The sequence below is a fragment of the Dermochelys coriacea genome, chromosome 4 (assembly GCF_009764565.3).
Source record: "Dermochelys coriacea isolate rDerCor1 chromosome 4, rDerCor1.pri.v4, whole genome shotgun sequence".
NCBI lineage: Eukaryota > Metazoa > Chordata > Testudines > Dermochelyidae > Dermochelys > Dermochelys coriacea.
In genome coordinates, this window is record NC_050071.1 from 80,998,274 (window position 1) to 81,022,291 (window position 24,018).

The 24,018-nt window shown below is 46.6% G+C and overlaps 1 long non-coding RNA gene across 1 annotated transcript; it reads right to left on the reverse strand.

Annotated features, from left to right (window-relative positions):
- Positions 1-6,486: 6,486 nt before the first annotated feature.
- On the reverse strand, positions 6,487-23,239 carry LOC122459833. The gene is made up of 3 exons (XR_006280787.1): positions 23,230-23,239; positions 17,823-17,827; positions 6,487-6,682 (listed from the first exon to the last, which is right to left on the reverse strand). It is a non-coding gene; the product is annotated as an uncharacterized LOC122459833 (long non-coding RNA).
- Positions 23,240-24,018: the final 779 nt, after the last annotated feature.

The following is a 24,018-nucleotide window of genomic DNA, read 5'->3' on the forward strand; positions in this document are numbered from 1 at the left end:
CTATGTCCACGGGCAGTTTCCAAAGTGTCATCAGTTTCCATCAGAGAAAAGCCCAAACCAGAACAGGTTGTTAGAACGCTGCCAAATTGGGGGAAGTTCTGATCTGGATCCTAACTTTGCAATTGCTTCCACTCTTGGTCATGGAGTGAGTGAAAACCCAGGATCAGAAAATCCTTGAATCCTAGAAAAGTTCAGCTCTGAGTCCAATTCATACAGCACAGGTCTGTCTCCAAAAGAGGGAAACTGAGACACACTAGTGTATGCTGTGCAGGCAAACAGCAGAAGTTTATCGTTCTCTTGCTCCCTTAGCAATTGTTTTAATGGTTTGGTGCTCCTGGGAGACCATTTGACTTTTGCTCATATCTATGCTGTTCTCTTGTACTGCTGACTATACAGAAGCCTGAAGCTGTCAGCAACTTGCTTTTGGTATTATTTCAAGGAAAGGAAAGGAAAATCACACTGATCTGTCGAGAGAGAGGGCTGGGAATTTATTTTTTAAAATATAAAGCATGCATGGAATCAATATTAGAAACAATGCTGTTCAATCCCATGGAAAGTGCAAACCAGTCTGAAGTGCAGGCTCCCCTTCTTCCCTAGTGCAGCAACTATCCATTAAAGCAAATGGTACTTACTCTGCTGGGGGAGCATTGTTGGGAAGGGTTTCTGAAGCAGTGCACTAGTGATTATTGTGCAGTATTGCCCTTTAATAATTCAAGGAAAGCACTGAATGTTAGGATCGCTGCTCTACAGATAGACAATTACTTCCCAGCAATTTGGGCTGTGGAAAGTATCATTCACTTCAGTGGAGAAGTCTTTGTGTAGAGTGGTATTATTCTTTTAAACAAGCTCCACACTCCTCCACAATAGGTGGCCCTGGCAGGCCAGAGAGGGAGGATTCTGTGCTTCTGAAAGTCACCTAACCGACTACGTCACAGTGAAGACCTTTGTTGTCTGCAGCATCATAAGATCTGTGCAGCCACATGGGTATGCCTGCTGGCCATTTGACAGCTTTATATTATTCTCCCTCTGCTGTTGTTAAACTAAGGGGAACAGCAAAAAATTGCTCTATGTAGAAGGAAGGAAGGGAGAGCTATCGTCACTGAGATTGAGTTGTTTGGCATTTTTAATGTATGCTGGTAAGTACGACAAAGGAACAAGCTGAATGGAGGGTAGTGGTGGTGGGGAGAAGGGAGTAAAGTTAAGGACGAAGGGAAAGAACAGCAAGCTTAATTCATTCTGGATGTCAGTGAGAGTTAGGTGCCTAGTAGGATTTTCAAAAGCACCTATCTGTACATTTAGGCACCTAAATTGCTTTCCAAATGTGTCCATGTCATCCAGGCGCAGCCTGATTAAGTGATGATAAGCAAGGTATATTTTCTTGGAGAGAGATAGTAGGTTAGACAGTCAGCCCCAAAGAAGTTGGCTTCAGCCTGGAGGGCATGTGTAGCAGGCATCATAGAACTGGCACTAGCCCTGATGATTAAGGCTGCAAGTTTGTCATGGAATTCACTATTAGTGGTAGATATGCCCAAAGGCCTGAGATGGGATGTTAGATGGTGTGGGATCTGAGTTACTACAGAGAATTCTTTCCTGGGTGTCTGGCTGGTGAGTCTTGCCCACATGCTCAGGGTTTAGCTGATCGCCATATTTAGGGTCGGGAAGGAATTTTCCTCTAGGCAGATTGGCAGAGGCCCTGGCGGGTTTTCACCTTCCTCTGCAGCGTGGGGCACGGGTCACTTGCTGGAGGATTCTCTGCCCCTCAAAGTCTTTAAACCACAATTTGAGGACTTCAATAGCTCAGACATAAGTTAGGGGTTTGTTAGAGGAGTGGGTGGGTGAGATTCTGTGGCCTGCGTGGTGCAGGTCAGACTAGACGATCAGAATGGTCCCTTCTGACCTAAAAGTCTACGATTCCAAGTCACAGATTCCATGATCTCCATGACTTCAGGCAGCCCCTGGGCCATTTACACCATCTGCTTCTGGAGCAGTTTTGGGCCAACCCTCCAGCAGCAGGAGGAGGAGTTTGGGTGTGAGAGAGGGCTCAGGGGCAGGCGCAGGAGGCAGTGAGGGCTCTGGGTGGCACTTACCTGGTGGGGGCTCCCCGGAAGCAGTAACACCCTCCCTCAGCTCCTAGCTCCACCCGCAGGCACCATCCCTGCAGCGTCCATTGGCTGCATTTCCCAGCCAATGTGAGCTGCGGCGCTGGCAGTGCTCAGAGCAAGGCGCTTAGGGAGGGACATGTTGCTGCTTCTGAGAAGCTGGGTAGGGAGACTGCCAGCCCTGTCAAATCCCCCACCACAGTGGGGTCCCGGGCTGCTCTCATCCAAGCACTCACAGTGCCCCCCGGACTACCCCCACCCAAACACCTGAGGCACCCCTCCCCAGTCCACCCCTCCCCGCTGAGCTCCCGCGGCACTCCCAAGATTTAACCAGGGGTTTATAGTACAAGTCACAGACTGGTTATGGCCGTGATTTTTGATTACTGCCTGTGACCTGTCCATGACTTTTACTAAAAATACCTGTGACTAAAACATCGCCTTAGTGATGATCCCTATTCTTCCTTCCTCAAAAAAAGCAAGGGGATGGGAATGGTGGTGGCACTAATGACAAGAGGAGCAAGGGCTGGGCCCAGACAGGCAAGCTGCCCTAAAGAGCCCTTGGCTCAGGGAAGGAGCACAATGGGATGGTCAGTAAGAGAAAGGAAGTCAGCAAGGAGGAGCACAGAAAGGATGGGGTGTTAAGGTAGGAAGACTCAGGGAACAGGTTGGGGAAAGAGAAGGCTTAGGCTTTAGAGACCAAAGAAAGAGCGTGCATGGCAGCCCTGTACTCTATGGTACATAGAGAGCGGAGAAAGAAAAGGGGCACTAGTAGGGTGACCAGATGTCCTGATTTTATAGGGACAATCCTGATTTTTGGGTCTTTTTCTTATATGGGCTCCCATTACCCCCACCCCCTGACCTGATTTTTCACATTTGCTGTCTGGTCACCTTAAGCAGGAGGAAGTCTGAGTGAAGATGAAAGGAAAGAATTAGAGTGGGAGAGAGAAAAAAGAGCTCTATGTGTGTTCACAAGTGGGTGGGTGTTAATGACAGTATGTGTCAGGAGTGGGGGAAGGAGAAGTGTCACAAGATACAAATCAGCCTTTATTTTATTTCTCATTCCTACATGCCAGCATGTGCTTTAAGAGTGGCTGGCATGGATGTGATTTGTACCTTTAAAAATACTGACACTATTGTTGACTCTCCGCCCCACACACACTTTTGACTTGCAAAAACTATGGATCAAGCTCTGGACCCATTGAAGTCAGTGTTTTCACTCAGGCTTTATATCATTTTTCTGCCATTGGCTTCAACACAACCAGGATTTCACCCATTGTATTGCCTTAGACCAGCAGTTCTCAAACTGTGGGTCAGAATCCCAAAGTGAGTCAGGACCCCATTTTAATGGGGTTGCCAGGGCTCTCATTAGACTTGCTGGGGCTCGGGGCTGAAGCCCGAGCTCCACTGCCCAATGCCAAAGCTGAAACCCAAGCCCCACCACCTGGAGCCAGAGCCGAAGCCAAAGCCAAAGCCTGAGCCCCACCACCTGTGGCGCTGGGCAATGGAGTTCAGGCTTCAGTGCTGGGTGGTGTGGCTCAGGTTACAGGCCTCCCGCCTGGGGCTGAACATTTAGGCTTTGTCTCTCCCCCCTCCCCAGGGCAGCAGGGCTCAGACTTCAATCCCCACTCCTGGGATCACATAGTAACTTTTGTTGTCAGAAGGGGCTTGCGGTGCGATGAAGTTTAGGAACCCCTGCCTTAGGGCATGGCTACACTTGCAAGTTAGAATGCATTAAAGCAGCCCAGTGCGCTCTAACCCAGCATCCACACTGGCAAGGCACATAGAGCCCTCTGACTCCATGGCTACAGCGCTTCTGGTACTCCACCTCAGCGAGTGGAAGAACATTTGATGAGCCCCCGCTGGAGCGCCGCAGCGCCAGTGTGGACACCCTGGTCTGTTATTGCGTTCTGAATGGCCTCCAGAAGTGTCCCACAATGCCTATTCTAGCCACTCTGGTCATCACTTTGAACTCTACTGCTCTGCCCTCAGGTGACCAACCATCAGACTCGCCCTTTAAATTCTCTGGGAATTTTGAAAATCCCCTTCCTGTTTGCTCAGCCTGGCTCAGCCAGGCATGGAGTGCTCTCAGCGAATCTTTCCGGGTGACCATGCCTCCATGCGCCAGGCGAGCCCCAGTATGGAGCAATGGCAAGGTGCTGGACCTCATCAGTGTTTGTAGGGAAGAAGCTGTCCAGTCCCAGTTGCGCTCCAGATGTAGGAATTACAATACCTTCAGGCAGATATCAAGGGCCACAACCGGGATGCCATGCAGTGCAGGGTTAAAGTGAAGGAGCTGCGGAATGTCTACTGCAAAGCCCACCAGGTCTGCTGCCCCTGCGATCTTCCGTTTCTACAAAGAGCTGGACGCAATACTTGGGGGTGACCCCCACCTCCATTCCGAGGACCACCATGGACACTTCAGAGCCCAGTTAAACAAGACTGGAGGAGGAGGAGGAGGAAAGCGGGAGCGAGGATGCTGAGGCAGAGGAAGACACCCCGGAATCCCTAGATGCATGCAGCCCAGAGCTGTTCTCAAGCCAGGAGGAAGGTAGCCAGTTGCAGCAGCTGGTACTTGGGGAAGGACAAACACCTGAGGAGGTTCCCAATAAGCGGCTTTTACTTGGGAAGGAAGTTTATTTGGGTGCAGGCTCTTGTGGGGAGGAGGGTTAGAGCTGCATGCATGCCTACATGTGGAATAGGGTGTTGATGTGCTCTCTCACATCACAGTAATTGGCCTCAGTGATCTCTTCAAAGGTCTCATCCAGAACTTGGGCAATGCGTTTGCACAGGTTTCGTGGGAGAGTCACTATCGTTCTTGTCACAGTCAGGCTAACATGTCCAGGCCACTGTGCCATGAGGGGTGGGGGGACCATTGCTGCACGCGGGTAAGCTGCATATGGGCCAGGGCAGAAGCCGCGTTGCAGTGGAAGACCCTCCCTTGCTTCCCAGGTCACCCTCAGCAGCGAGATATCTTCCAGGATGAACTCCTGTGGAAAATGTGGGGACTGTGTTCAGTATAGGGGCCCCCTGCAGCTGTTGGCTCTCCCCAAGGCACAGAAATCCAGAGGACAGTACAACCATGAAAGAATCAGTCCCCCTTGACACTGTGCTTACTCACCATTTTGGGGGTTCCGGGGGTTATATGCGCTCGCTTTGGGACAGGCAAATTATGTGATTGTGTAGACTGTGCTTGCCCTCAAGTATGGGGGAATCATTGCTCTGTCTGGTGTGAACAATGCTGCCTCTGTTAAGTGTTGCATTTTGCCTTTACAGATGCAACCTTGAGATCTCAGCCGTCCGTGTTATCACAGGCCAAGAGGCTGCAAAGAATAAGGAAGAGGCCACGTAGAAGCAAAAAGGACATGGTGCATGAAATCATGCAGCACTCCCTTAATGAAAATCAAAAAGTGCAGGAGTGGCAGGACAATGGAAGGAGGGTCCACCAGCAGAATGCGGATCACCGGCACCAAAACACAGAGCGGCTGATAAGCATCATGGAGTGCCAAGGGGACTCGATCCAGGCGCTCGTAGCCATGCAGACGGAGCACTACCGCCCTCGCCCCCCGCATCCCTTGTCCTAAAACTCTTTCCCCTGTGCCCCCATGTCACCCCCAACCCACTTTCCCCAACATCCGGGTTCTCATCACCACCAGCTGCCTCCAACACCTGTAGCTTCGCCACCCAGCCCTGAAAACTATGACCCTTACCCACTGAACTCAACCCCCATCACCATGCAGAATAGCCATCCTGAAGTACAGCACTCCAAACAGGAAGGCTGAGTATGGTAACAGGACATACGCAAATCTGTGATTGTACCATTGCCCTTTCTGTTTCCCAAGCAGTTGTGTTTCTTTTAAATAAATGCATTTAATTTTCATTACATGGATTTTTTTTTGCTTTGAAAACATTCTTTATTATTGCATAACATAAAAGATACCTTAGCCCAGGAAAGCAAAAGGCACTGCAAGTCAGCGTATCATAAGTAGCAAACACAGGTTCCTACTAGCATTGGAACCACTGCACTTCATTCCTATGCAGGGCACCAAACACCCCAAATGCATCCGATTGAAGTGAGCTGTAGCTCACGAAAGCTTATGCTCAAATAAATTTGTTAATCTCTAAGGTGCCACAAGTACTCCTTTTCTTTTTTGCAAATACAGACTAACACGGCTGCTACTCTGAAGCCTCAGATTGCTCCCTCAAGGCATCCCTAATCCTTGCAGCCCCTCACTAGGCCCCTCTAATAGCCCTGCTTTCTGACTGTTCAAATTCAGCCTCCAGGTGTTGAACCTCCGAGTTCCATGCCTGAGTGAATCTTTCACCCTTCACAAATGTTATGGAGGGTACAGCACACGGATATAACTGCGGGAATGCTGTTATTGGCCAGGTCCAGCCTTCCATACAGAGAGCGCCAGCAGCACTTTAAACGGCCAAAGCACACTCCACAGTCATTGTGCACCGGCGCAGCCTGTTGCTGAACTTCTCCTTGCTGCTGTGAAGGCTCCCTGTGTAGGGTTTCCTGAACCACAGCATTAAAGGGTAAGTGGAGTCTCCAAGGATCACAATGGGCATTTCAACTTCCCCTATGGTGATCTTCTGGTCTGGGAAAAAAGTCCCGGCTTGCAGCTTCCTGAACAGGCCAGTGTTCCAAAAGATGCTTGCGTCATGCACCTTTCCGGGCCAGCCTGCGTTAATGTCAATGAAATGCCCACAGTGATCCACAAGCGCCTGCAGAACCATAGAGAAATAGCCCTTCCGATTAATGTATAAAATCATGGAATACCAGGGTTGGAAGGGACCTCAGGAGACCATCTAGTCCAACCCCCTGCTCAAAGGAGGACCAATCCCTAACTAAATCATTCCAGCCAGGGTTTTGTCAAGCCTGACTTTAAAAACTTCAAAGGAAGGAGATTCCACCACCTCCCTAGGTAACGCATTCCAGTGCTTCACCACCCTCCTAGTGAAAAAGTTTTTTCCTAATATCCAGCCTAAACCTCCCCCACTGCAACTTGAGACCATTACTCCTCATTCTGTCATCTGCTACCACTGAGAACAGTCTAGATCCATCTCTTTGGAACCCCCTTTCAGGTAGTTGAAAGCAGCTATCAAATCCCCCCTCGTTCTTCTCTTCTGCAGACTAAACAATCCCAGTTCCCTCAGCCTCTCCTCATAAGTCATGTGTTCCTAATAATAATAATTTTTGTTGCCCTCTGCTGAATGCTTTCCAATTTTTCCACATCCTTCTTGTAGTGTGGGGCCTAAAACTGGACACAGTACTCCAGATGAAGCCTCACCAATGTCGAATAGAGGGGAACGTACTCAGAGGCTAGGTGGGCTGGTGCCAGAATTGGAATATGCGTGCCATCTATCGCCCCTCCACAGTTAGGGAAACCCATTTGTGCAAAGTCAGCCACAATGTCATGCACGTTACCCAGAGTCACGATTCTTCTGAGCAGGATGCGATTAATGGTCCTGTAAACTTGCATCAACACAATTCCAACAGTCGACTTCCCCACTCCAAACTGGTTAGCAATCAATCGGTAGCTGTCTGGAGTTGCCAGCTTCCAGATTGCAATAGCCACCCTTTTCTCCACCATCAGGGCAGCTCTCATTCTCATGTCCTTGCGCCGCAGGGTGGGAGTGAGCTCCTCACACAGTCCCATGGAAAGTGGCTTTTCTCATCCGAAAGTTCTGCAGCCACTGCTTGTCATCCCAGACTTGCATGACGATGTGATCCCACCACTCAGTGCTTGTTTCCCCGAGCCCAAAAGCGCCGTTCCACAGTGGTGAGCATGTCCGTGAATGCCGCAAGCAATCTCGTGTCATATGCATTACTCGCATCAATATCATCGTTGGAGTCCTCACTGTCACTTTGGATCTTAAGGAGTAACTCTACTGCCAAACATGATGTGCTGGCGAGACTCATCAGCATATTCCTCAGCAGTTCGGGCTCCATTCCCACAGACCGAAAGGGAAGACAGAGCACGCAGTACAAAAAACGTTGAAAGATGGTGCCAACTGTGGATGGAAGCAGAGGGATTGCTGGGATGCTAACCAATGCACCATGGGGAATTGGGAGAGGACCCAGAATGCCCCGCCCTCCTACCCCCTTCCCACAAGCCACAGAGCCAGAATGGGAAGAGGTGCTCTGTGGGATAGCTGCCCACAATTCACAGCTCCCAATGCCGCTGCAAGTGCCGCAAATGTGGACACGCCAGTGCGCTTGCAGCTGTCAGTGTGAACAGACTGCAATGCTTTCCCTACTGTGGTCTACGAAGGCTGGTTTAACTCAAAGCGCTCTACATCTGCAAGTGTAGTCATGCCCTGAGACACAAACATGCTTATGGCCCCTTGGAAAAAGAAACATTCAGAATATGCAGAAGCAAAGCCCTTCATGTGCAATACATTAGTTTTTCCAAAGAAAAGAGAAAGCAGAACAAGTGCAACTTTCCAAAGCTTCCATAGCCAAATGAGAGGAAATTGCCTTTTATACCAATTGAAGGTTATATTCGTTCTCCAATTGCAGCCTAAGCATTTCCCAAGCACAGCTGCCCAATTCTATATGCACTGCCCAAGGATTACTTGAGGACTTCAGGCAATTCCATTTTAAACCACCGAAAGGTCATTCACTTGGCTTAAATTGGGACTTAAAGGCAAGAGACATTGTTTAATCTGCTAAACTCACACAGGCAAGTGCCTTCTATGGTTTTATGTACATAGTTTCATGCAACCCTAGATAGATAAGATTAGATAGACACTATCAGAGCCAGACTCGCTAATGCGTCACTAACAGATGAAGAGAGAAGTTGGCTGTCTATTAAAGTAAAACGAAATTACTAAATAGGAAATGGATGAATGGCTGGAATAAATCAATGTCTAATAAGGCTTTAAATCTAATCAGTTTTTTATTTATATCCCAGAGCTGAATAAATTAATCTCGGTCTCCTGAACATTTCCTAGAACTTGGTCCCTCTCCATGATGCTAGCGCACACACTGGGTCAAACTCAGCCCAGGTGTGAGCAGGAAAAACCTTCACTGGCTTCAGTGAAGTTACAAAATACCCATGCCTGGAAGGAATTGGCATTCTGACTCTGCTGTGCCACTGCTGTCAGAAAGTGTTCTGTGACAGGTAGGAAATTTGCATTTCCATTAGCAAGGCCTTTGTCAAATGAGATTCCTAAAGGCAACAGAAGAATGTGGGAGAGATGTGGCAGAGAAATGCATTGTATTACAAAAAAAGGGAATTTATTGTACAGTTCAGTGAAACATAAGAGTGGAGATAAAAACAGCAGGAAAAAATTTATGCTCTGGAGAATCATACAATGAAGGGATGATTATTTATGTGAGCTCTTGTCACAGGCCAGCCTAGAAAAGAAAAGCCTTGACATAATTTTGCTGGCTGGTAATTCATCAAGGGCTCGATTCTGCCACCCTCATCATGATGAGTACTTGCACAATCTCATTGAGACCAATGGGGCTGCTCATGAGCCAAGGGCATCAGAATCAGACCCTGAGTTTGGGTTTGATCCATCCATCTCCTCTCAACAGAGGACATTCTGAAAAATCAGACCATTTTATTTAGATGCCTAAATATAGATACAATTAAAACATATACCCATTTAAAAATGTTTGACCCAAATCATCTATATTAATGAAGGGATATTTTAAAGATCATTAATCTGGTTCCTGTTGTTTTATAATCTGTCACCCTTACTCATGTTGAGATCAATGAATTATCAAGAAAACCCTGAAGGGGATTACTCACCAAGTAAAATATTACTTGGTATGAGTAGGACATAAAAAGCTGGCCCTAAATGCAGTCTGATCAGCCCTTGAAGGTTGATAAAGTTTATCTGCTGTTTGTGACTGGCCTTGAGTTTTTAGGATATCAGGTTACTTCTCTGTTTATGTTACTGGATTTATTATGACCAAGAGTCAGTCTAATTACTTTTCTACATACTATTTCAAGCTGTGCATACACTAGTTCAAATGATGAAAGAGACTGATAAATATGTTAAATAAAATTAACATGTTTGACGTGGAGAGTGCCTTAAGAAATCTGTAAATAATTAAAGGTCTGGATGAATTTCCTGCTTTTATTTTATTTTTGCCTCTAATAACCTCCCTGTTTCAAAAGAAGAATACATACTTTAAACACATGGATTACATTATTCTTTAATGTCCTCAAGTCATTCCAGTTGATGGTCTGTTCCCCACCCTTTCCCACCATCTGCAGGTACCCTGTTTCTGTAGCATTACCCACCTTCTCATATTTCTTCCTTTGGGTACTTGTAATAAATCAATGCTTTAATTAGGGCTGCAGGCCAATGCCTATCCTGATTATTTGTTTTAGTTTATATATACATTTATTTGTACACCACCAATAGTTTGCCAAGTTCTTTACATTTAGGTATGGAGACAAGGTCCTAGCCCAAAAGAGCTTGCAGTCCAAATGTGCCATCTATGGGCATTCACTCTGAACTATAAAGACACACACAGTTCACCAATGGAGCCAATGACAGCCAACACAAATAACTCTCATCTGAAAAAAATTGCATAGCCAGCCCTGAGGCCAGTTTATCAGGAAAAGTCCAAGGGTTGGAATTACGAGAGCACCTCACGTCTTGTCTATACACAAAAGGTATACTGCTTTAACTACACTGGAATAATTAAAAACAGTACAACCTTCCTAGTGTGAATGCAATTATACCAATACAGTTTATTCCTGTACAGGAAAGAGAAGCTATGCCAGTATAAAGCATCTCTATGCCAGCATAATTGCATCCACATTCGGGGTAGTACTGATCTAACTATTTCAGTTAAAAAAAAAAAAAAACAAAAAAAACCACCACACCTCTATCCAGAGTAGTTATACTGCTACAAAAACTGGTGTGTAGGCCAGTCCTTAGGAGTGCAAGTCCCACTGACTTTGGAGCACGAGAGTTTCAGTGAGACTTGTGCTCCTAAGGCATTTATGTGCTTTTGCAAATCCCACCAAGTAAATACAAAAGCTTTGCAACTCATCCTGAAGTGCAGAAAGTTCTGACTCTGTCAGACAAAATAGGGAATGAATTCCAGAAGGGAGAGTTTGAATGGTAAACAACTTGCTCTAGACATGCAAATCCAGGGCCTGTCACCTCAAGCATTGAAAGAAATTTCAATGGCTGGGGTTAAGAGGATGGGGGGGAGGTAAGGGAAGAGAAAAAATGAGAGAGCGAGAGAGAGAGAGAGAGAGAGCAGGAGAGCACACTGGGGTAGCCTCTTATTTAAAAATACCATTTTTTTACCTTTCATGACACTTCAGTAAAGCAGTAGGATTTCTGAAGATTCACCAAAGTGTTTCCTTTCTGGGATGGCTTTTTCTTCTTACTTTCTCCTGCCTCGCTAACTTTATTGTTGGCAAAGTTTTGCAGAATTTCAGTCTCTCTTTCCCCCCTTTTCACACAGCAATAAATATTATTCAATTCAACAAATGCATACAAATGGTTTCCATTAGAATTTTAATCTACTCTCAAAATGAAAGAAAAGCTTAATATAAATCTTTTTTAAATTACCAGAACATAAATTCAGACAGGGATATCTCCACCTTGGCTGAGCTGAAGAGTTCACAGTCTGCTGTCCTCGCTCATAAATTAATTGAGGTCTCTTGGTGCCGTAAATGAACAGTGCACCCAGGAAAAGATCATCTCTGTCAAGATTGCAGATTGGTTCTATCAGAGTTTGCAAAAGTCACAGCTTACAATACCTTCATTATGTCGATGAGAATGGCTTCCCAACTGGAAAGAAATGCGTGTTTTGTTCGGTTGGGCCAAGATTTACAGAAAGCAATTTTCCTCCGTGCTTGAGATATGACAACCCTTCTGAAAAATGTCATTTCACAACTTTTCATTCGCTCACCTTTTTACTGACAAATGTATATTCTTTCAGCTCCATGTGTATGCAGCAACTGTGACATTTAATGGCCAAGTAAGGTTAATCATAGGTGAGTGCATATACCTTACGGATATTGCAGGCTACACTGCTTTCACTGCCATGTCCCCCAACTTGAAATAAGAGCAGCTTTGGACAATCTGAGCACATGCCTAGCAACCAAGGTTCCACTGAAAATTTAGAATTAAAAAGGGTTTTCCTAAGGTTTCCATCTCCAGCTGGAGCATTCACAAACTCCCCTCAGAAACTCAAAGCCAAGGAAGATATGTGGCCCTTAAATACTTTTGTTTCTGCCCCTTTGACTTTGCAGCACTTCTGATTAGATGCAGAAGAAGCTAAGTGAATGACAGAGCATCAGGCTTAGCTTTTTCTTTCCTTATTAGGCATGTCTACACTGCAATTAGACACCTGTGGCTGGCCCATGCCAGCTGACTCAGGCTCTGTGGGGCTCAGGCTGCTTCACTGTAGACCAGCAGAATAGGGTAGTGTAGACTTCTGGGCCCCGGCTGAAGCCCTGGCTCTGGGACCCAGACATATACTATAGCCCAAAACTACAAGTATCACCACTAGCCACCCTTAATCATTTGTGAAAGATTCAAGTCACAATTGAGCCTGAGCAGCTCCGAAACCATTTTTTGAGGCTGCAATTGGGAGCAGCCTAAGATCCATCATGGACTGATGCCTGAAACACTGAATGGGAAGCTCTGACTGGTAGAGTAGGCCAAAAAAAAAATAAAAAATAAAAAATAAAAAGCTGGGGAACTCTGCCAAAAACTGTAACACCACCTGCAGAGCCATTGTGGTGAGGTTTGTAAATACAAGACTAAGGAGGGGTTAGAGGGGCAGATGACAGAAGTGGTACAATGTCATAGTTGTTTCATGTAAATGTGTGTACAGAGCTTTTAAGAATGTAGATTATTTACCTGCTAAACATTAATGAGCCTATTAATCCCTTTTTAAGTGCTTGCCTTTGGTACGTTATCCTAACATTTACCATCGATGATACAGAGGTTGCTGCCAAGCATGAATGCCAGCATGCTCCAAATCTGTATGAAATGTATATTGGAAATTCATTATTTACTTGACATACTCAGCAACGCTATTGAAAAGTGATTTGAGTATTTATAAAACAGTTAAAATGCATCAAAGCTCTGACCATCATGATGCTCCCTTGAGACATTTTTCATCACCACGTCATGATACTGCATGATACCATGCTGTGAGACTCACACAACTGCATTTTAATACAGGTCAGATATTTACGAATGCAAACCCTAGCAGTGGTCCTAGTAACACATTTTAGAAAGAGTTAAAAGGGCATTTTAAAGATACAGTTGTTCACTTCTGGGCTCATACTTAAAGTGCCTAACTTCAGCCAGCAGTAAGTTTTTAATACAGCAGAGTTACAAACCCTTGAAAATAGGGGGGTACAGTGGAAACAGTGATAACATTAGTTGTAGCAGTGATGAGGCACCATTGTATGAAACAAGATTTTATGCAAATACCTCTGCAAACCTAACCAAAATTATACAGTTGCTTAGGCAAGTATTGTACCAGTGTTTGTAGGCATCTATCTGTACCACTGCTCTCTGTTAGACACAAGGAGAAACCCTGAAATGTTTGTTAATTTTAAGCATGTTGCCCTGTGATGAATCAGACTTTAAAGATGGAGAAAACGAACCTACATTGGGTCACCCAGACCATCTCTTTATCAATATGGGGTTGCTGCCTAACACTATATTTAAGAAAAAAAAACAAAAAAAAAATTTCCAGTTTAATTTTAAATAAAAATAATGGAGGTGGCCACCATAGAGACTATTTCATATTCAAATCAATCTCACTCTCAGCTAGTTTTCCTGATATTCATTCTAATTGTTCCCTTCCTAGCTATAACCCTCTTAACCAAATAGCTCCTCTCCTCATGTTTGAATACTTTTTGGCAACTCTATGTAAGGGTTGCCAACCCTCCAGGATTGTCCTGGAGTCTCCAGGAATTAAAGATTTTTTTTCCCAATTAAATTGGTCATGTGATGAAACCTCCAGGAACACGTCCAACCAAAATTGGCAACCCTATTCTATATCTCTGCTTTGTCGTTGTTTACACTGGTTACAGTTTTAACCTTTTCCTCATAAGGTCTCTAGCATCCTAACCATTTTTGATGCTGTTTTCTAAATGGCCTATAACAATTTCTGTCTTGTATAGAGGTAGCTAAAAGTGGATTCAACAGAATCACCAGATGCATATAGAAGATGACAACTCCAGGATTGCATACTATGATTTTTGGCCTTTTCAGTGGAAACGTCTCTAGAGCTTGCTATCCTCATTACTGTTTTCCAAATTTTTCAATCCCAGCGGATCTCTGTGTTTCAGATTATTTTTCCTCAGATGCATTAGTTTGTTCTCCCTCCCAAAATAATCCCACTTTCCTATTTCTTTACCAGAACTTTATTCTTTCTGGATCCCTTTGTATTCTCTCCCCTTCCCCAGCAATGGTCACAACTCCATTCATTTTAGCATCATCGTGAATTTCATTAACCTTCTATTTACTCTCTCTTACAGATAATTAATGAGCATGCTAAATAAGACTGGACCTCATACAGATCCTTGAGAAACCCAACCTTGTTTCAGGATGTAAATCAATCACTAGCTGCCTGCAGTTAGGGAAAAATGAAGCTGAAGCTGCCCACCACTGGAAACAGGACACTTGATTAGATGGATCATTAGTATGCTTAGCACACCTGATTAACTGGCCCAACTAGTACTAGTTGGTCTGTGCTGACATTAGGTACAATAGAGTAATTCCCATTAACATCAGGTCTTTCAACTAGTCCAGAAAGCCGCTTTTGCTTTATAGAAGATGCAAACTACTGACATGTTGGGCGTGGGAGGGGTTATAGTACTTAACTTCAGTGTTGATGATTTAAATGCACAGCCCTGATTAACTGTGAGAGACAATTTCTATGGATTCCAGATGTGTGGGATGTTGCATACATAATGTGACAGACTGACAATATCCTGAACAAACCTTATGGAATTGAGATAAATTTTCCTGAATTAAGTTAAACATTATTAAATTAGGGTTAATACTTCTGGTGGGTACATTGTCTTAAAAATGCACTTGTGTTATTGTAGCATTGTATGTACCTTCTCCACTAGGGAGAGGGATGATAATGCACTTCCTCTTACCAAGCCTTTGAAGCCCCTGGGAGAGGTTTGCATATACCAGTTCAAACTGGATACTCCAGGGACCAACAGATACAGAAAGGGTTTTTTGAATAAATAGCTTGGTTTTAAACAGGCTTAGGGCTTTCTTCCTGATCCAGAAAACTGACAGGACCCCTGGGCCCCAGAGGTCCCCAATCCTTATGGTAGGATTTAGGGTGACCAGATGTCTGTTTTTTGACTGGAACACCCAGTCAAAAAGGGACCCTGGTGGCTCTGTCAGCACCGCCTACCGGACCATTAAAAGTCCAGTTGGCGGTTCTGCGGCGCTAAGGCAGGTTAGTCCCTACCTGTCCTGGTACCGCGCTGTGTCCCTGAAGCAGCCAGCAGGTCCAGCTCCTAGGCACAGGAGACCATGGAGCTCTGTGCACTGCCCCTGCCCCAAACACCAGCTCTGCACTCCCATTGGATAGAAACAGGCCAATGGAAGCTGGGGAGGCAGTGCCTGTGGGCCAGAAAAGCACACAGAGCCTCCTGCTCCCTGCCTACTAACACTGGACCTGCTGGCATGTGTGCAAAGCAGTGTCAGGACAGGCAGACAGCCTGTCTTAGCCCTGCTGCACCACTGACTGGGAGCCGTGCGAGGTAAGTCCATGCCCCAACCCCCTACCTTGAGCCCCCCCAACCCAGAGCCCCCTCCTGCATCCCAAAGCCCTCATCCCTGGCCCAGAGCCCATACCCCCTCCAGCACCCTAACCTGTCCCAGCCCTGAGCCCCCCAAAACCTGGATCCCCCTCCTGTACCTCCAAAGACCCCAAATCAGGGCCCCAGCATAGTGAAAATGAGGAAAGGTAGGGGAGAATGAGCTTCCAAGGGAGGGAGAAATGTAGTGAATGGGGGGCAGGGCCTTGGGAATGAGGGCTTTACGATGCAGGAGGAGGCTCTGGGTTGGGGAATGGGGGGGGGGACACACAAGTTTTGTGTGATTAGGAAATTGGCAACCCTAGTATGGTTGGAAGAACCAGGCCTACTGAAGTCTCAGAAGACTGGGGGCTTTTTCTGAGCTAAAGCTGTGATGAACTTGTAACCACAAGGAATCCCACTTAGGTAGGGTGTAACAGGGTATTCCACTCACTACTTGGCGGCACCTCCCCGTGCCTTACCTAGGGAATTCTCACCACTGTCCATACCCTGTCCTTCGATCAGTCAGTCCAGTTGTTTCAGTTACTCATTCTGCAGCCCTTCTCTCAGTAGTCAGGAGCTTCAGCACCTCTCCTTCATGGCCTAGCTCCCAAGCCAAGTCACAATCGTACTCCCCTTCTGGAGTCTCAGCAGCATCTCTTTCTACAAAGTCTCAGGCAGTCTGCATATTCACTGCGCTGATTGTGCCACTCCTACAGTAGCTCTTAGGGGAACCTGAGTCCATCCCCCCCGGTTCCAGGCCAGGTATTCTCAAACCAGCAGTACAGGTGTGTATGCTCTCAAACTTTGCAGCTCCTTTCCTGGACTATTTCCTACACTCCTATTACAGGCTACTACTCTCCCCCCCCTTGTATCGGGAGCATGGCTACAGGCTCTCTCACTGCAGCCCTCTTCCCCTTCTCTGTTGCTAGCTCCTGGCTTTACAGAAGCCCTGCCTGTTTCTACCCAGGTGAGCTTCATCCCCAGTTAAGCCTCATTGCATCCTAGCTCCTCTCCAGGAATGCCTTTGGCTAATTGGCCTCTTTTTGGCTATGTTAACCCTTCTAGGGCTAGCGTGAGGTGAACTCCCCAACACATGGAGTTTGAAGGACTGCTCCTGCCAAAATCCACGTGAGAGTTGGGATGAGCTCTGGGAACTTATTAACATGTGTGCAGGTTCTTTTATTGATTTTAATATGTTTTCTCTGTAAAGCTTTTAGTTTTAGAATAAAGTAGGCTGCACAGGAAAAACTGAGGTAACTTAGCCTTGATCTACACTAGGAGTTGAGGTCGAATTTAGCAACGTTAAATCGATTTAACCCAGCACCCATCCACATGACGAAGCCCTTTTTTTCCCCCGATTTAAAGGGCTCTTAAAAATCCATTTCCTTACTCCACCCCCAACAAGGGGATTAGCGCTGAAATCAGCCTTGCCAGGTTGAATTTGGGATACTGTGGACACAATTAGATGGTATTAGCCTCCGGGAGCTATCCCAGAGTGCTCCATTGTGACCGCTCTGGACAGCACTCTCAACACAGATGCACTGGCCAGGTAGACAGGAAAAGGCCTGTGAACTTTTGAATTTCAATTTCCTGTTTGGCTAGCATGGCAAGCTGCAGGTGACCCATGCAGAGCTCATCAGCAGAGGTGACCATGCTAGAGTCCCAGAATCGCAAAAGAGCTCCAGCATGGACCGAACGGGAGGTACGGGATCTGATCGCTGTATGGGGAGAGGAATCCGTGCTATCAGAACTACGTTCCAGTTTTCGAAATGCCAAAACATTTGTCAAAAATCTCCCAGGGCATGAAGGACAGGGACCCGAAGCAGTGCCGCGTGAAACTTAAGGAGCTGAGCAAGCCTACCAGAAAACCAGAGAGGCAAACGGCCAAAACATGCTGCTTCTATGATGAGGTGCATGCTATTTTAGGGGGTTCAGCCACCACTACCCCAGCTGTGTTGTTTAACTCCTTCAATGGCGATGGAGGCAACATGGAAGCAGGTTTTGAGGACAAGGAAGATGATGCTGATGAGGTTGTAGATAGCTCACAGCAAGCAAGCAGAGAAACCGGTTTTCCTGACAGCCAGGAACTATTTCTCACCCTGGACCTGGAGCCAGTACCCCCTGAACCCACCCAAGGCTGCCTCCCAGTCCCGCCAGGCGGAGAAGGGACCTCTGGTGAGTGTACCTTTTAAAATACTATACATGGTTTAAAAGCAAGCATGTTTAATGATTGATTTGCCCTGGCATTCGCGGCTCTCCTGGATGTACTCCCAAAGCCTTTGCAAAAGGCTTTCTGGGGAGGGCAGCCTTATTCCATCCACCATGCTAGGACACTTTACCACTCCAGGCCAGTAGCACATACTCGGGAATCATTGTAGAACAAAGCATTGCAGTCTATGTTTGCTGGCATTCAAACAACATCCGTTCTTTAACTCTCTGTGTTATCCTCAGGAGAGTGATATCATTCATGGTCACCTGGTTGAAATAGGGTGCTTTTCTTAAGGGGACATTCAGAGGTGCCCGTTCCTGCTGGGCTGTTTGCCTGTAGCTGAACAGAAATGTTCCCTGCTGTTAGTCACAGGGAGGGGGGAGGGATGAGGGGTAAGCCACACGATGCGGGGAGGCAAAATGCGACCTTGGAACGAAAGCACATGTGCTATGTATGTAATGTTAACAGCAAGGTTACCATGAAAGAGTGTACCCATTGTTCTGTAAAATGTCTTTTTAAATACCACTGTCCCTTTTTTTCCTCCACCAGCTGCGTTTCAAGGATCACAGGATCTTCTCCTTCCCAGAGGCTAGCGAAGATGAGAAGGCGAAAAAAAGGCACCGACAATGAAATGTTCTCTGAGCTCATGCTGTCCTCCCAGACAGAGCACAGACGAATGCGTGGAGGCAGACAACGTCAGAGTGCAGGAAAGCACAAAAATGACCAGGAGGAGAGGTGGCAGGCTGAAGAGAGGGCTGAAGCTGACAGGTGGTGGCAGCGTGATGAGAGGCAGCAGGATTCAGTGTTGAGGCTGCTGAAGGATCAAACTAATATGCTCCAGCATATGGTTGAGGTGCAGGAAAGGCAGCTGGAGCACAGACTGCTGCTACAGCCCCTGTGTAACCAACCGCCCTCCTCCCCAAGTTCCATAGCCTCCTCACCCAGATGCCCAAGAACACGGTGGGGGGCCCTCCGGCCACTCCACCTCAGAGGATTGCCCAAGCAACAGAAGGCTGGCATTCAATAAGTTTTAAACTTTTAAAGTGCTGTGTGGCCGGGTCCTTCCCTCCTCCACCACCACCCCTCCTGTTGCTTCTCTCCTCCACCACCCCTCCTGGGCTACCTTGGTAGTTATCCCCCTATTTGTGTGATGAATTAATAAAGAATGCATGAATGTGAAACAACAATTACTTTATTGCCTCTGCACGGGGTGATCAAAGGGAGGAGGGGAGGGTGGTTAGCTTACAGGGAAGTAGAGTGAGCCAAGGGGCAGGGGGTTTCATCAAGGAGAAACAAAACAGAACTTTCACACCGTAGCCTGGCCAGTCATGAAACTGGTTTTCAAAGCTTCTCTGATGCGCATCGCGCCCTCCTGTGCTCTTCTTAACCACCCTGGTGTCTGGCCGTGCGTAACCAGCGGCCAGGCAATTTGCCTCAACCTCCCACCCCGCCATAAACGTCTCCCCCTTACTCTCACAGATATTGTGGAGTGCACAGCAAGCAGTAATAACAGTGGGAATATTGGTTTTGCTGAGGTCTAACCAAGTCAGTAAACTGCGCCAGCGCACTTTTAAATGTCCAAATGCAGATTCTACCGCCATTCTGAACTTGCTCAGCCTGTAGTTGAACAGCTCCTGACTACTGTCCAGGTTGCCTGTGTATGGCTTCATAAGCCATGGCATTAAGGGGTAGGGTGGGTCCCAAGGATAACTATAGGCATTTCAACATCCCCAATGGTTATTTTCTGGTCTGGGAATAAAGTCCCTTCCTGCAGCTTTTGAAACAGACCAGAGTTCCTGAAAATGCGAGCGTCATGTACCTTTCCCGGCCATCCCATGTTGATGTTGGTGAAATATCTCTTGTGATCCACCAGTGCTTGCAGCACTATTGAAAAGTACCCCTTGCAGTTTATGTACTTGCCAGCTTGGTGCTCTGATGCCAAGATAGGGATATGGGTTCCGTCTATGGCCACATCACAGTTAGGGAATCCCATTGCAGCAAAGCCATCCATTAGGACCTGCACATTTCCCAAGGTCACTACCCTTGATATCAGCAGATCTTTGATTGCATTGGCTACTTGCATCACAGCAGCCCCCACAGTAGATTTGCCCACTCCAAATTGATTCCCGACTGACCGGTAGCTGTCTGGCGTTGCAAGCTTCCACAGGGCTATTTCCACTCGCTTCTCAACTGTGAGGGCTGCTCTCATCTTGGTATTCTTGCGCCTCAGGGCAGGGGAAAGCAAGTCACAAAGTTCCATGAAAGTGCCCTTACACATGCGCAAGTTTCGCAGCCACTGGGAATCATCCCAGACCTGCAACTCTATGCGGTCCCACCAGTCTGGGCTTGTTTCCTGAGCCCAGAATCGGCGTTCCACCGCATGAACCTGCCCCATTAGCACCATGATGCCCACATTGCCAGGGCCCATTCTTGGAGAGAAATCTGTGTCCATGTCCTCATCACTCTCGTCACCTAGCTGACATCGCCTACTCACTCAGTTTCGCTTTTCCAGGTTCTGGTGCTGCATATACTGCTGGATAACGCGTGAGGTGTTTAATGTCTCCTAATTGCCAAAGTGATCTGAGTGGGCTCCATGCTTGCCATGGTATGGCGTCTGCACAGAAAAAAGGCGCGAAACGATTGTCTGCTGTTACTCTGACAGAGGGAGGGGTGACTGACGACATCGCTTACAGGGTTGGCTTACAGGGAATTAATAAATATCAACAAAGGGGGTGGCTTTGCGAGGAACAGAATGGCCCCCTCAAGGCTAGAACTCAAAACTGGGTTTAGCAGGCCATTGATTTCACGAAGGGAGGGAGGAGAAAATGAATACAAAACAAATCTGGTCTATTTCTTGTTTTGATCCACTTCATCTATCTTTATACATCTTGCTGGCAGCAGACTGTGCAGTACGACCGCTAGCCATCATCATCTCCTGGGTGCTCAGCTGAAGACGGTGCAGTATGACTGCTGGCCATCGTCTTCTGCTGGCTAGTGCACTGCCAGTAGGACTGAATCGCCATGAAATGAAACTTAAAAGGGAAATGACTTGGCTGAATCACTCCCATGTTTGCCCAGGAGCCCCTGACCTTATTGAGGTCAGTTAAAAGAGCACCCTGGACTGTGTCGACAACAGCTACCAGTCATACTGCACAGTCTGCTGCCAAAAGGCAATAAACTGTTGCTGTGTAGCAATGCAGTACTGTGTTTGCCAGCACCCAGGAGAAATATGGTGACGGTTAGCTAAGCAGGCTCCATGCTTGCCGTGGTATGGCGTCTGCACAGGTAACTCAAGAAAAAAAGGCACAAAACGATTGTCTGCCCTTGCTTTCACGGAGGGAGGAAGAGAAGGGGCCTGACTTTATGTACCCAGAACCACCCGCGACAATGTTTTAGCCCCATCAGGCACTGGGATTTCTACCCAGAATTCAAATGGGCGGTGGAGACTGTGGGAACTGTGGGATAGCTACCCACAGTGCAACACTCTGGAAGTTGATGGTTGCCTCGGTACTGTGGACACACACAGCCGACTACATGCACTTAGAGCATTTGTGTGGGGTCACACACAATCGACTGTATAAAAACGCTTTCTACAAAACCGACTTCTATAAATTCAACCTAATTTCGTAGTGTAGACACCCTTATAACCATAGCAATTACACCTGTTAGCCATCTCTGAAGAAAGAAAAGGAGTACTTGTGGCACCTTAGAGACTAACAAATTTATCTGAGCATAAGCTTTTGTGAGCTACAGCTCACTTCATTGGATGCATGCAGTGGAAGATACAGTGGGGAGATTTATATACACAGAGAACATGAAACAATGGGTGTTACCATACACACTGTAACAAGAGTGATCAGGTAAGGTGAGCTATTACCAGCAGAAGAGCGGGGGCGGGGGAGGACCTTTTGTAGTGATAATCAAGGTGGGCCATTTCCAGCAGTTGACAAGAACGTGTGAGGAACAGTGAGCGGGGGGGAATAAACATGGGGAAATAGTTTTACTTTGTGTAATGACACATCCACTCCCAGTCTTCATTCAAGCCTAAATTAATTGTATCCAGTTTGCAAATTAATTCCAATTCAGCAGTCTCTCATTGGAGTCTGTTTTTGAAGTTTTTTTTGGTGAATTGCCACTTTTAGATCTGTAATTGAGTGACCAAAGAGACTGAAGTGTTCTCCAACTGGTTTTTGAATGTTATAATTCTTGATGTCTGATTTGTGTCCATTTATTCTTTTACATAAAGACTGTCCAGTTTGGCCAATGTACATAGCAGAGGGGCATTCCTGGCATATATCACATTGGTAGATATGGAGGTGAACGAGGCTCTGATAGTATGACTGATGTGATTAGGCCCTATGATGGTGTCCCCTGAATAGATATGTGGACAGAGTTGGCAACGGGCTTTGTTGCAAGGATAGGTTCCTGGGTTAGTGGTTTTGTTGTGTGGTTGCTGGTGAGTATTTGCTTCATGTTGGGGGACTGTCTGTAAGCAAGGACTGGCCTGTCTCCCAAGATCTGTGAGAGTGATGGGTCGTCCTTCAGGATAGGTTGTAGATCCTTGATGATGCGTTGGAGAGGTTTTTAGTTGGGGGCCGAAGGTGATGGCTAGTGGCGTTCTGTTATTTTCTTTGTTGGGCCTGTCCTGTAGTAGGCGACTTCTGGGTACTCTTCTGGCTCTGTCAATCTGTTTCTTCACTTCAGCAGGTGGGTATCGTAGTTGTAAGAATGCTTGATAGAGATCTTGTAGGTGTTTGTCTCTGTCTGAGGGGTTGGAGCAAATGCGGTTGTATCGTAGAGCTTGGCTGTAGACAATGGATTGTGTGGTGTGGTCTGGATGAAAGCTGGAGGCATGTAGGTAAGCATAGCAGTCAGTAGGTTTCTGGTATAGGGTGATGTTTATGTGACCAGCGCTTATTAACACTGTAGTGTCCAGGAAGTGGATCTCTTGTGTGGACTGGTCCAGGCTGAGGTTGATGGTGGGATGGAAATGGTTGAAATCATTGTGAATTCCTCAAGGGCTTCTTTTGCATGGGTCCAGATGATGAAGATATCATCAATGTAGCTCAAGTAGAGTAGGGGCATTAGGGGACGAGAGCTGAGGAAGCGATGTTCTAAGTCAGCCATAAAAATGTTGGCATACTATGGGGCCATATGGGTACCCATAGCAGTGCTGCTGATTTGATGGTATACATTGTCCCCAAATGTGGAAGAGTTATGGATGAGTGCAAAGTCAGCCACCAGGTTTGTCGTGACATTATTGGGGATACTGTTCCTGATGGCTTGTAGTCCATCTTTGTGTGGAATGTTGGTGTAGAGGGCTTCTTCATCCATAGTGGCTAGGATGGTGTTTTTAGGAAGATCACCAATAGATTGTAGTTTCCTCAGGAAGTCAGTGGTGTCTCGAAGATAGCTGGGAGTGCTGGTAGCGTAGGACCTGAGGAGGGAGTCTACATAGCCAGACAATCCTGCTGTCAGGGTGCCAATGCCTGAGATGATGGGGCATCCAGGATTTCCAAGTTTATGGATCTTGGGTAGCAGATAGAATACCCCAGGTCAGGGTTCTAGGGTGTGTCTGTGTGGATTTGTTCTTGTGTTTTTTCAGAGGGTTTCTTGAGCAGATGGTGTAGTTTCTTTTGGTTACCCTCAGTGGGATCAGAGGGTAATGGCTTGTAGAAGCAACCAGGTGTCCTTGGGCAGCCTGTCTGTGCTGGGAATAATAGTGAATGCAGCCTAGGATACCCCCATTAGAAGAGAAAAAAATACATGCCTCCACCCAAGCGAGGTGATGGACAGGGAAGTAGGAGCCTGACAGTGGGTGCCCTTGTTGGATGAACTGAGGGGAAATATGGGTGTAGTTGCACTGAACTGTGACACACATGACTAGAGGAGGGGGAATAAGGGAGACAAACAGATCAATTAGCTTCTTTAT